This window comes from Apium graveolens, chromosome 8 (assembly GCF_009905375.1).
Source record: "Apium graveolens cultivar Ventura chromosome 8, ASM990537v1, whole genome shotgun sequence".
NCBI classification, from domain to species: Eukaryota; Viridiplantae; Streptophyta; class Magnoliopsida; order Apiales; family Apiaceae; genus Apium; species Apium graveolens.
The window spans coordinates 87,538,741-87,551,188 of record NC_133654.1 but is presented as its reverse complement, the minus strand read 5'-3'; positions in this window follow the sequence as shown (position 1 = coordinate 87,551,188).

Below are 12,448 nucleotides of genomic sequence, written 5' to 3'. Positions count from 1 at the left end.
AGCAGCTTCAGGTTGAGGTTGAGAAGATTCTTCAGATACAGCTTCTTGTTCTTGCTCAACTTCAGCCTCTGCTTGGTCACCATGTTCAGAAATAGGTTGATCTGCTTCTACATCCTCATCTCCAACAGGCTCATTAGCCATGTTTTCCTCTGGGTCATTTTCAGCTAGGGGTTCATCTGCAGCTATAGATGCATCTTCAGCTTCTTCTTTTTCTTCTTCATATTGAGCATTGATAGTGGCAAAGGCATCTATCATGTGGTCTGTTAGGAAAGCAACCTCTGAGTTTGGATAGTTCCCTTTCTTGTGTAGCTTTGTGACTACCAGTTGAGATAGGACAGGAGGATCTTACATTAAGTCACTATGAGTGGATGTCTTTTGGGCTTCTGACAGTTTTCCATTTAGCACTATCTAAAGAAACCTTGCATATAGGATAAAGTTCTGATGATTTGATTGGTTCTCCAAAATATGCTCCATGAATAACCTCCAAAAATTGATGCGAAGATTATTCACGACAGCAACCCCAACAACTTGATTAAAAATATCGAGTCCATGAAATCCAGCTATGTTGGGAGACAAGCAATGAGACAGTATATTGAAGAATAGATTCCATTCCTCCGGAATATGACTTTTGTTGAAGTGGCTTGGTAAATCATCATTCGCTATCATTGTGCTCCTTATTGCTCTGAAGAAGCTAAGTAGTTCCCAATCTTCTGGAGTGTCATCAAAGTTATCTCGAGGCAACTGAAGATGTTCATTGAAATCATCCTCTTTAATTCTGATGGTATCATCATCAATGTCAAAAGAAAAAGCTAAATTTTCATCATCTGAAGAGTTTATAGCTGTTGTGTGTACATGCCTGAGAAGCTCAACATTCAATTTCACGTTAGTCGTTAATGCGAAGCGCACAATTGAGTGTTCGTTTAGAAAACGGATCCAATTTTCAAAATGTACCATTTTCACAGGATCACGTTCAATAATAGAAACAAAATTTGTTTTTGGAATCTGAATATTATTCACCATTTAAATAAAATGAGAATAAAGTTTAGATTTAAAACAAATTAAATTAAGCACTTCGAATTATTAAGAGAAATAAATAGACTCTAAATTAAATACACTTTTGAATTTTAAGAAATGTCCAAACAAACCCTTACTGGATTAACCAAACACAGCCTTAAACACTTAAAGATAGGGTAATTCGATCTGCAAATATAACTGATGAAACTGATTGATTTTGATATCAAATTACTCCTTGTGAACTGGGAAATCCAATACTGTAAAAATTAGAAATTTTGACAGTATTTAATCAGGGTTTTAATCAATCAAAAAAATTTCTCTCCTGCGATGGCGAAGCTGTGTGTATAACAAAACGACTGTGTATATATATATCACAAAAACAGTCAATTTTTGTTCAAGGGGCTGTGTTGTGTCTCTCTCTGTGGCGACCACTCTCTGTGGCGACACAGAGTATAGGACTTAGAAATAATTCTAAGTTCATCCTCTGTGGTGACACAGTTCTGTGGTGACACAGAGTATTGGACTTAGAAAAATTTCTAAGTTCAATCTTTACGGCGACACAGTTCTGTGGCGACATAGAGTATAGGACTTAGAAAAATTTCTAAGTTCATTCTCTGTGGTGACACGAAGTATAGGACTTAGAAAAATTTCTAAGTTCATTCTCTGTGGCGACACAGTTCTGTGGCGACACAGAGTATAGGACTTAGAAAAGTTTCTAAGTCACAACCCTTTGATACTGTTTTGTTTCAAACATCAAAAATAATTATGTGAAAAAGATGTTTAAAACAAATAAATATTCACAATTATATTTCACCATTTTTATAGATGTTATTATTTTATTAATAACACTATAATTTTGTGATAAATAATTATGCTGCAATATATTCAATTTTACTTTCAATGAACCCATTTAGATATTGATTATTTAAAGTCCACTGAGATCAAATTAAATAGTTTTATCACTATTAATGTGCTAAACCATTGAATTTAACCAACAAGTGAATTTAACCAGACCGAATTGTAGGTATTGACTTCTAAAATTAATTAAAAATATTTAACATCCCAAGTTCACTAACCATCTTAGAGAATGTGTTTTCATCAAGTGGTTTGGTGAAGATGTCTGCAATTTGATCCTCTGTAAGTACAAAGTGTAACTCCAAAGTGCAATTTGTGACATGCTCTCTGATAAAGTGATACCTGATATCAATGTGCTTTGTCCTTGAGTGCTAAACTGGATTGTTTGAGATTGCTATTACACTTGTATTGTCACAGAATATTGGAATCTTTGATACCAATAGACCATAATCCCGAAGTTGGTTCCTCATCCACAAGATTTGAGCACAACAGCTTCCAGCAGCTATGTATTCAGCTTTAGCAGTTGATGTGGATACTGAGTGCTGCTTCTTGCTATGCCAGGATACCAATCTTCCTCCAAGAAACTGACAGCTTCCTGATGTACTTTTCCGGTCAATCTTACAACCTGCAAAATATTAATCTGTATAGCCAACTAGGTCAAAACCTGTACCTTTAGGGTACCAAATTCCAAGATTTGGAGTTCCCTTAAGATACCTAAATATTCTTTTAATAGCTATTAAATGAGATTCTTTTGGTTCAGCTTAAAATTTAACACATAAGTATGTTGCAAACATTATGTTTGGTCTACTTGCTGTGAGATAGAGTAATGAGCCTATCATACCTCTATAGCTTGTGATGTCAACTTTCTTACCAGTTTTGTCCTCATCAAGCTTGGAGGCTGTTGGCATGGGAGTCTTTGCTGGAGCTGAATCTTCCAGATTATACTTCTTAAGAAGTTCTCTGATGTACTTAGATTGACAAATGAATATCCCATCTTTCCTTTGACTCACTTGTAATCCAAGAAAGTAGTTCAAATCTCCCATCATACTCATCTCGTACTTACTCTACATTAGCTTAGAGAATCTCTTGCAAAGATCATCATTAGTAGAACCAAATATAATATCATCAACATATACTTGAACTAATATCATATCAGATTTATGCACTTTGTGATACAGAGTTTTATCTATGACACCTCTAGTGAAACCATTTTCAAGTAAAAACTCAGAGAGAGTGTCATACCATGTCCTCGGAGCTTGCTTAAGACCGTAGAGAGCTTTGAATAGAAAATATACAAAATCAGCCAGATTTGGATCTTCAAAACCAGGTGGTTGTTCCACATACACCTCTTCTTCTAGCTCTCCATTCAGGAATGCACTCTTCACGTCAATTTGATAAACTTTGAATTCTGAATATGCTGTGAATGCCAGAAACATCCTGATTGCTTCAAGTCTAGCTACTGGTGCATAGGTTTCATCATAATCAATACCCTTTTCTTGAGAATAACCTTTAGCTACCAGTCTGGCTTTATTCCTCATTACAATGCCATCTTCATCTAGCTTGTTCATGAATACCCATTTAGTGCCTATCATTGACTTGTTCTTTGGTCGGGGTACCAGCTTCCACACTTTCTGCCTCTCAAACTGATTGAGTTCTTCTTGCATTACAATAACCCAATCTGGATCTTCTAGTACCTCATCCACTTTCTTAGGTTCCATTTATGAAAGAAATCCTGAGAAGTGGCATTCATTCTGAGTGGCATGTCTAGTTCTTACTCCTGTGTCAGGATCACCAATGATCAATTCAAAGGGATGGTCTCTGTTCCAAACTCTTTGACGAGGCAGATAAGATCTTGATGTTTCCCCTTGTTCAGCCTGATGTTGAGTGTGAACTGTAGATCCTCTTCCTGCTCCCCCTGAGTTGTTGTCACCATGATTGGATGATTCTGATCTGTTTGTAATGGTTCTTGATGGAGTTTCTGTATGATTATTATGATCATTATTTCCACCATTACCATCACTTGATCCTGAATCAGCATTGTACTACAGGCCCAGTTCTAGCAATATCAGGTTCTATTATATCCAAAGGATCATCTGATAGATTCTCAAATTCCAGAGATTCAGAATCCTTTTCTCTATACAAGCTTGCAAACTTGGTGTCATCAAATGTTACATTAAGGCTTTCAATCACCTTCTGATCAGAAATCATATAATCCCTGTAAGCTTTAGATTCCAGAGAGTAGCCAAGAAATATATCTTCTTCTGCTTTAGCATCAAACTTTCCTAGATGTTCATTTCCTTCCTTTAGCACAAAGCATTTGGCACCAAATACGTGAAAGTATTTCAGTGTAGGTTTCTTGTCAGCCATAATCTCATAAGGAGTCTTGTCATGATCTTTGTTGATCAGGGTACAATTTTGAGTGTAACACACTGTGTTGACAGCTTCAGCCCAGAAGTAGGTGGGAAGTCTTGATTCACTTAGCATAGTCCTTGCTGCTTTAACTAAGGTACAATTCTTCCTTTCTACTACCCTGTTTTGTTGAGGAGTCCTTGGGGCTAAATACTGTCTCGAAATACCTTTCTCCGTACAAAATTCATTTAAAAATGCATTCTTGAATTCTGTCCCATTATCTGATATGATCTTTCTAATAAGTAATTTCGCTTCCATCTCAATCTTCTTTATATGATCCACTATTAGCTGAGGTGCTTCATCCTTGGATTGTAAAAACAACACCCGTGTGTACTTGGAGAAATCATCGACCATTACTAAAGCTTATATTTTCCTTGATAATGACAATACGTTCACTGGACCAAATAAGTCCATGTGAATCAATTGAAGAGGTTCAGTTATACTTGTCCTTTCCTTGCTTCTGTGTGAGGCTTTCTTTGATTTCCCTTTTTCACATGCTTCACAGAGTCCTTCTTGACAAAATTCCATATGTGGTAGTCCTCTCACTAGTTCTCTCTTGATTAGAGAGTTCATTGTCTTGAAGTTTAAGTGCGAGAGCTTCTTGTGCCATAATTTGTTGTAGAAACATCTGCTTACTCCATCACAAGTAGATTTCAAGTCAGCTATGTACAGATTACCTTTCCTTAATCCCTGTAAAGCAAGCTTCTCATCTTTCCTGTGGGAGATCAAACATCTTTCTATTCTGAAATCAACATTGTATCCCCTGTCACAGAATTGACTTATAATCAGGAGATTATGCTTTAATCCTTCCACAAGAGAGATATTCTTAATAATGACATTGCCAATTTTCAAATTTCCATTTCCCTTAGTAAATCCTTTGCTGTCATCTCCAAAGGTAACTATAGGGCCAGCTTTCTCAACCACACCTGTGAGCGGGGACATTTCTCCTGTCATGTGCCTAGAACACCCACTGTCCAGAATCCACAAGATCTTTTATTTTCTTACCTTACCCTGCAAACACAGATTGATTCAGAAGACTTTGGTATCCAATCTTTCTTGGGTCCTGAAGGTTTAGGGGTAGAAACAGAATCAATAATTTAACTTTTAACATGCTTAGCTTTCACTATGGCTGGCTCCTTCTCAGTGTCAGTCTCAACAGAGTTGTCAGACTTAGAGATAAGAGTAACAGTCTTGTCTTGTGTGTGCTTATTACTCATGCTTGTCTTAGTGTCGATGCAAGTGCTAGCAGTTGCATGAAAAGCTTTAAAATAATCAGGCATGGTAACAAATGCACATGGCATACATCCAACTATACCACAAGGTTCATAAAAACTAGGCATTTTAGGCATGGCAGGCATACTGAAAGTTGTAATAGATTCTACTTTACCTTTAGTGCATGCATGTGTAAGATGTGCAACATAATTGCAATTATTACAAAGCTTCCTAGATACAGATGAGGAAGATGCAAAATCAGATTTCTTGTTAACACCTACCTTGCCATTCCTGTTCTTTTTAGTCTTATCCTTATCACTCTTACCAGTCTTAGGATTAACTATAGGTTCTGGTTTCTTAAGAGTTTCAGGTTCCTTTCTATCCACCTTAGTACCTAGGTCAGCTATGGATTTAGCTTTCGTAGCTGGAGCCTTAAGAGTCTTAGGGGATTCCTCTATCTTCTCTCTATCTTCAGCAATCAATTCCTCATTGATCAGCAAACTTACTTCATCCAACGATTGTAATATCCGGGATATATCGTGTAAGTATTTTTGCTAATAAATAATTAATATATGTGTTCCGTACCTATTCTGTGAATTAATTGTTAAGTATTAAATATGTTTGGATATTTAAAAATATTATTAATTGAGTATTTTAATTTTTATATGTCCAAAATAAAATATAGATAATTGTCATATCTTCCTAATTATTTTTATGTTGATTTATGAATTTATAAGGATCATATGAAATTTATAAAATCTTTTTCCGGGTATTTAAAATCTATTTTATAAAAACGGGAACCAACCGACATCATCCGTTGTTACGTTTTTGGAACCCGAAACTCTTTCGAGAACTCCTTCCTAACCGAATTATAATATTCCGAGCATATTCCATGTTTCGACTTTTTCGATCAGGCATACGGTTTGTCCTGCGCGGGTCCCGGCGCAACATTTTTGATACAATATTCATTTCGGTAAATCAATAAACTCGTATTTTCGATAAACGGATGCTTTTTATTAAACTATCCCAATTATCACCTCGTAGTACGTGTAACCAGGCGCTGAGACCAAGACCGCAGTACAAATTGTACTGGTTTGGATAACTGTCCCGAAAACCGATACCGTTTGGATCAGTTTTTACAAATAAACGTACCGTTTTATATCCGGAATGATCCAACAGGATACTAATTTTCCGTAATTATAAATAGCCTTTTTCCGTATTTTATTTCGTATCAAAATCATTTGCAAATAGTTAATTATATAATTTTTCAGAGAAAAACCTTATATTCATATAATCTTCCAAGAATCAAATAGCAAAATGAAGGTGTTATTGATCTCTGTTTTGAAAGCCCGAGTACTCAATCCAAAGGTCTTGAGGTGTTCTATCAGATTCTGTGTTCCAAATCACTGCAGAAATCAAGGTTTATTTTCTGAAAATTTATTTATATTTGAATTATTTTTATTAAAAATATGAATTTTTGTTCGGATGATTGTTTGTATGATTTGATGATTGCATGTTGTAGAACTTGTTTTCCTGATGATTTTCATATGTCATACGTCTGATTTGGAGTTCAATAACATGCTCAAAAGTGGGTTTAATTCTCGAATTTCAAAATTAGGATTTATAACCCGTATGAATGTTTTCAATTGAAATTTGGGGCTTTTTGATTTAGGGGTTATTAGTTGTTGATTTATAGTGGATTATGTTCCTTATGAAATTTGCAATCGATTTGTATATAGCTCGTTAACAGAGGATGCTTGAATCGAAGGGAGTTGTGTTTTTGAAAATTTTCGAAGTTCGCCGGAAACCGGCGATGTTCTTGGCCAATTTCCGGCCAGGACAGGGATGACTGATGTGTTTTGATTGCATGAATCGATTCCTGGTTGTCTGTAGATGTGATCTGGAGCTTGTGGTAAGGTGAGGGTGCCGGAATCGTGTTCTCCGGCCACCCCTGTATTTTCCGGCGAAGGGGTTGTAAAATTACAGTTTAGTACCCTAACTTTTGAAAACGATGAAGTTCAGTCCCTTAACTTTCCAGAGTTTGCAAAAGTTGGATTCCTGTTTTAAAAATATTCAAAAATCATATTTCCTATATATTTTTATTATAAAAATTCGTTTTAATTTCTGAAAATTCTGAAAATTATTATTTTAATTCCAAAAATTATTTTTAATTCAAAAATCAATCTGAATTAATTAGTTAATTAATTTCAGTTGATTTTTAATTGATTAATTAGTCAATTAATTCAAAAATTAATTGATTAATTGATTAATTAATTATTAATTAATTTTAATTAATTATTTAATTAGATTTAATTATTTAAAAATGATTTATAAATTCCAAAAAATAGTTTTGAGCTTTAAAATATTATTCTAAATTAGTTTCAAGGCTCGATAATTATTATAAAATTGTTTTAAAGCCAAAATGGGCCAACTGAACCCTGTTTATTACTCCGAAATTGATCCAACGACCCGTTTTAATTCCGAAAAATATTTTAAAAATTATTTTAAATATCCGAAAGCCTATTTATGACCCGAGACTTCTTTATAAATGATATAACATTGATTATGTGACGTGTTATGTGATATATGTGAATTGTTGGTTAGCTGTCGGTCTGTATATTCGATGTTTACTTGTTTATTGCGTAACTTTCAATCCGTTAATCGGATTTGGGTGAAACGAAGGGTAGATAGAAGTATGTGTCGAATAGAATCGTATGAGTTGAATATTGATAGATGATTATGATATGTGAGCAGAAGAGGCAAGGCATAGAATAGGAAAACAGGTAGTCGAGGAGTAAAACAGTGGTGCTTGAAAGCGAGTGCAGTATAGTAAGCTAGTATCAGGCAAGTGTTCTGAACTTTCTCGAGATATTGTAGTAATTGATATTCCTGTTTTATATTGCAAGTGCTTTGAAGCACTGAACCCTAAACCTTGATTCCAGTTATTGATCTTGAGCCGTAAACCTGATTCTTTCTAGACCATTGTTTGTTGTATACCCAAATACGAACCTCAAATATACGATACTATCCCACAAATACATACAAACTAAATATTAAACACTGAACCAGATAGCTTACACATTCAAACCATTGTATCTTATGCTTTGAAAGACCAAATCCTTGGAACCTGAAATGTTGATTCCTTTGTTATCCAATTATTTCCTTCCCCAGCATCCAAGCTTTGAAATTACCTTATTGATCCTTACGAAGATTGAAACCCTTTCACTATTGAATAACTCAATGTTGTTAATGATGTTGTTTATTGTTTATTACTGCTTATTCTGTTATTATGTTAGAATTGGATTGTTTTTATAAAATTGTGGACCAGATTCGTGGTCAGACCATATAATGGTCAAGTTAGGCCAATGTGTGCCTTGGATCCAGTAGTTAGAGCAGTGCTGCGTGCTTTGCTCGGGGTTAGTGCGTGACTGATCAGCAGCCTAACCTTGGTTTTTAAAATGAAAATATAATATCCAATTCTAAATCATAATCCATTGTTCACTTGATATCATAACCATATTTCTCTGATGATCATTATTCTCAGTTTTGTCATTGTGACTTGCTGAGCTAGTTAGCTCATTTGTGCGATGTTGTTTATGTTCTTTTCCAGTTAAGAAGGAACCTGTTGGTACCGAGGATCCCCAGTCCAGCGCGAGAGATAGGGGTTCAGGTTGATCAAGTTGAGCTAGTAGGCTTCTTTCGAAATAATTTTAAGTTTGTAAAAGTTTGTAATAATGTTTAATACTAGGTTTTAAGTTTGGTTAGTTGGGATTTGAACGGTTTGTAATATAAGTAGTTGTGTTTGGCTTGTGTGCATACTTCAACCTGTTGCAGTCCGTGGTAGTTGGTAAGTAGGGTCACTGCATATTATTATTATCTTTATTATTGTTATAAGCAGGTTATAAATAAGGTGTGTGTGGACCCCAAACTTCTGACCCGGGTTTGGAGGGCGCCACGGGTTTGGTATCAGAGTTACATATTATAAGTCACTGACACAAGCCTAGGTTGACGGGAAAGGGTAGAGGGTTAGAATTAGAAGTAAGGAATAGAAAGATAGAATGTCGAGAGGTTGAGTGCTTTGGTATAACAGGTATTAGTATAATTCGCGTCATGGTTCGAGATTCTTATATTGCGATATGATTTCAGATAGCAGCGATGGCCGACTCTTTTATCCCCGTATTAGCTGATCACTCAAAGCCTTCAGTTGGAGTACCGTCTTCAGACCCACGTCCTGTTGTTCCACCAGTGTTGGCTATACTACCTCCACCTATGTTGCAGCCCGTACCACTGTAGGCCATTCCACCCCCAGGCATGAGGCCACCTATCAGAGGACCCCCACCTGCTGATTCGGGCTTTACTGATCATTCAGTTACAGGATTACCTTTCCAGTTCTCTTCCTATCTTGTCCCATATCATCAGTTTGAGGCTTGCCTTATGGAGCAACGATTCCCACAGGGTCAAATTCAGGAGTTATTGCATATTATGCGTACCAGAGAGGTTGGGAGTGGTGAGAGGCGACTCAGAGAGAGGCTTCAGGCATTTCATAGAGCAGCTGCGGTGAGGATTCCTGAGGCTACACATGAGGACATCACCCCTGATTTTCTAGTGGAGTGGGCTAAGTTGGTGCCAGAGGAGCTTGAGGAGATTGGAAGTCCAGATTTGCCATGAGTCAGAGATTCAGAGATAGAGATACTGATCAGTGTTGTTTTAGTTGTGTAGTATGTACAGTAGTGTGTATCAGTAGACTTTCGAGTTGTATTTATAAGACTAGCTATGCTGACTAGTGAGTAGGTTGTTGTACCCTTTTTGCTTTTACTTTCGAAGCGTCTTTACACTTGTACTACCCAAAACTTTTGATCTATATATATCAGCACCTTTCCTTTCCAGTATTGTCATTCATTTTACTGCACCTATTTTACTTTACCTTATTTATTGTACCAGTTATACCCCTGTGATACCATGTACCATGTTGTCCATAACTGTTTATATTCTGTAAAGAAGCATGCAATTTACTTAGTTATAACTGTTTTCAAAAAGAAATATTTCTGTTTTACAAAACTTTTCTTTTCTGCAAAGAATTTGGTTTAAAAGCTAAATAAGTTATTTGATTCTTTACAGAAAATGCCTCCCAGAAGAAATACCCGTACCAACACCCAGAATGAAGAAATCAACAACAACAACAATAACAACCAAGATGATACAAACTCGAATGTGAACCCAGGACCTATAGACCCGGCAATAGCCCAGATTCTTCAAATCTTGGCCCAACAAATAGTTCACCTGGCACAACAACAACAAAGACAGACCAATCCCCAGGTAACTTTTAGAACTTTTCAGGCAGTAAACCCACCAGAATTCAAGGGTTCCTTAGAACCGATTGAAGCAAATGTTTGGTTAAAGGAAATAGAAAAGGCATTTGCCTTAGTAAAAGTGAAAGAGGAGCAGAAGGTTGAGTTTGCAAGTTACTATTTGAAGAATGAGGCCACCTATTGGTGGAAAATGGTGAAGACATTGGAAGGTACGGATATTATTACTTGGGAAAGGTTTAAGGAATTGTTTTTAGAAAAGTATTTCCCTCAGTTTGTCCACGATCAAATGGAGCTGAAGTTTTTAGAATTAAAGCAAGGGAATATGTCGGTGGCACATTATGAGAGTAAGTTTGAGGAATTGTCAAGGTATGTGCCGTCGTATGTAGATACTGACAGGAAGAAGGCTAAGAGATTCCAGCAAGGTTTGAAACCATGGATCAGAGGGAAGGTAGCCATTTTTGAATTGGATACCTATGCAGGAGTGGTATAAAAGGCTATGATCGCGGAGACAAAGAGTGGGATGTCACAGAAGGAGAAGGAAAGCAAGAAAAGGAGATTTGAAGGGAATGAGGGTCAGTCACAACCAGGGAAGTTTCCAAATTTTAAGAAGGGCAAATTTCAGTTAGGAAGAAATTTTAACTTCAAGAGACAAAATGCAGGCGACGGAGGCCAGGGTGTAATAACCCCAAATTTTTGGAATTTTTGAAACCCTTATGAATAGTGATCTTGCTGAATAAGAAAAATTTTCACGCCACACTATGTAGGGGTTCTTCTATTGTTATTCTGAGATCTTATTAGTACTTTATATGGGATATAAGTGTATGTAAAGATCGTCAGAATCCAAATTCGAACACTTTAATTTTTCCCGAAAATCCACCAGATACAGAAAGAAGTGAGTATAAGGTAACAGGATAAATAAGATTTAAATTCAAGGATTTTAAGAGGGGATCATAAAAAGGAATATAATGTTTTGAGAAAGGTTAAGAAAACCTAAGTAATAAGATCCCGGGTATGATCCCTCAAACGATAAACGAAAACGAAAGTTAAGCGAACCGTATAACAGATCAGCGGTCATTAGGCAAATAATTAAAAGCTAATCAAAGAGATTAGTGGGGATGATGTCATCAAACCAATGAGATGAGGACAAAGGAGGGAGGGTGACATCACATGGTGACATAAGCATGACCAAGCAAGTGTGTTGTTGGATGATTGTGAGCCACACAATATTTACCATGGTAACAACCTAATTAACAAGCAAAACAAGCACAAAAATCAAAAGCAACCAAAACAAAAACATTTTCTTCTTCCCCCACTCTTTGCTCTCGGCTTTTCCATGAAAATCAAAGGAGAAAATTTCAAAAATCAAGCTACACACCTTCATAATTCAAGAGGTTTGTTTCTTTAGCTTCCATAATTCATAACTAAGATGAGCCATAAGTTTAAGCTCAAGATTCCATGTTTAACATAGCTAATCAATTCATCAAAGTTCTTGGTGAATAGTGTTTTCAAGAAACTAACTTTGTGTTTTCTTATGTTTTCTTATGTTTTCTTCAAGATCCAAGTTTAGTAAAGATAGTTAGTGGTTATTTAAGGCTTCCTAAGTGATTCTCCACTCTCCAAGGAAGGTATAACCCCTCCAAACCCTAACT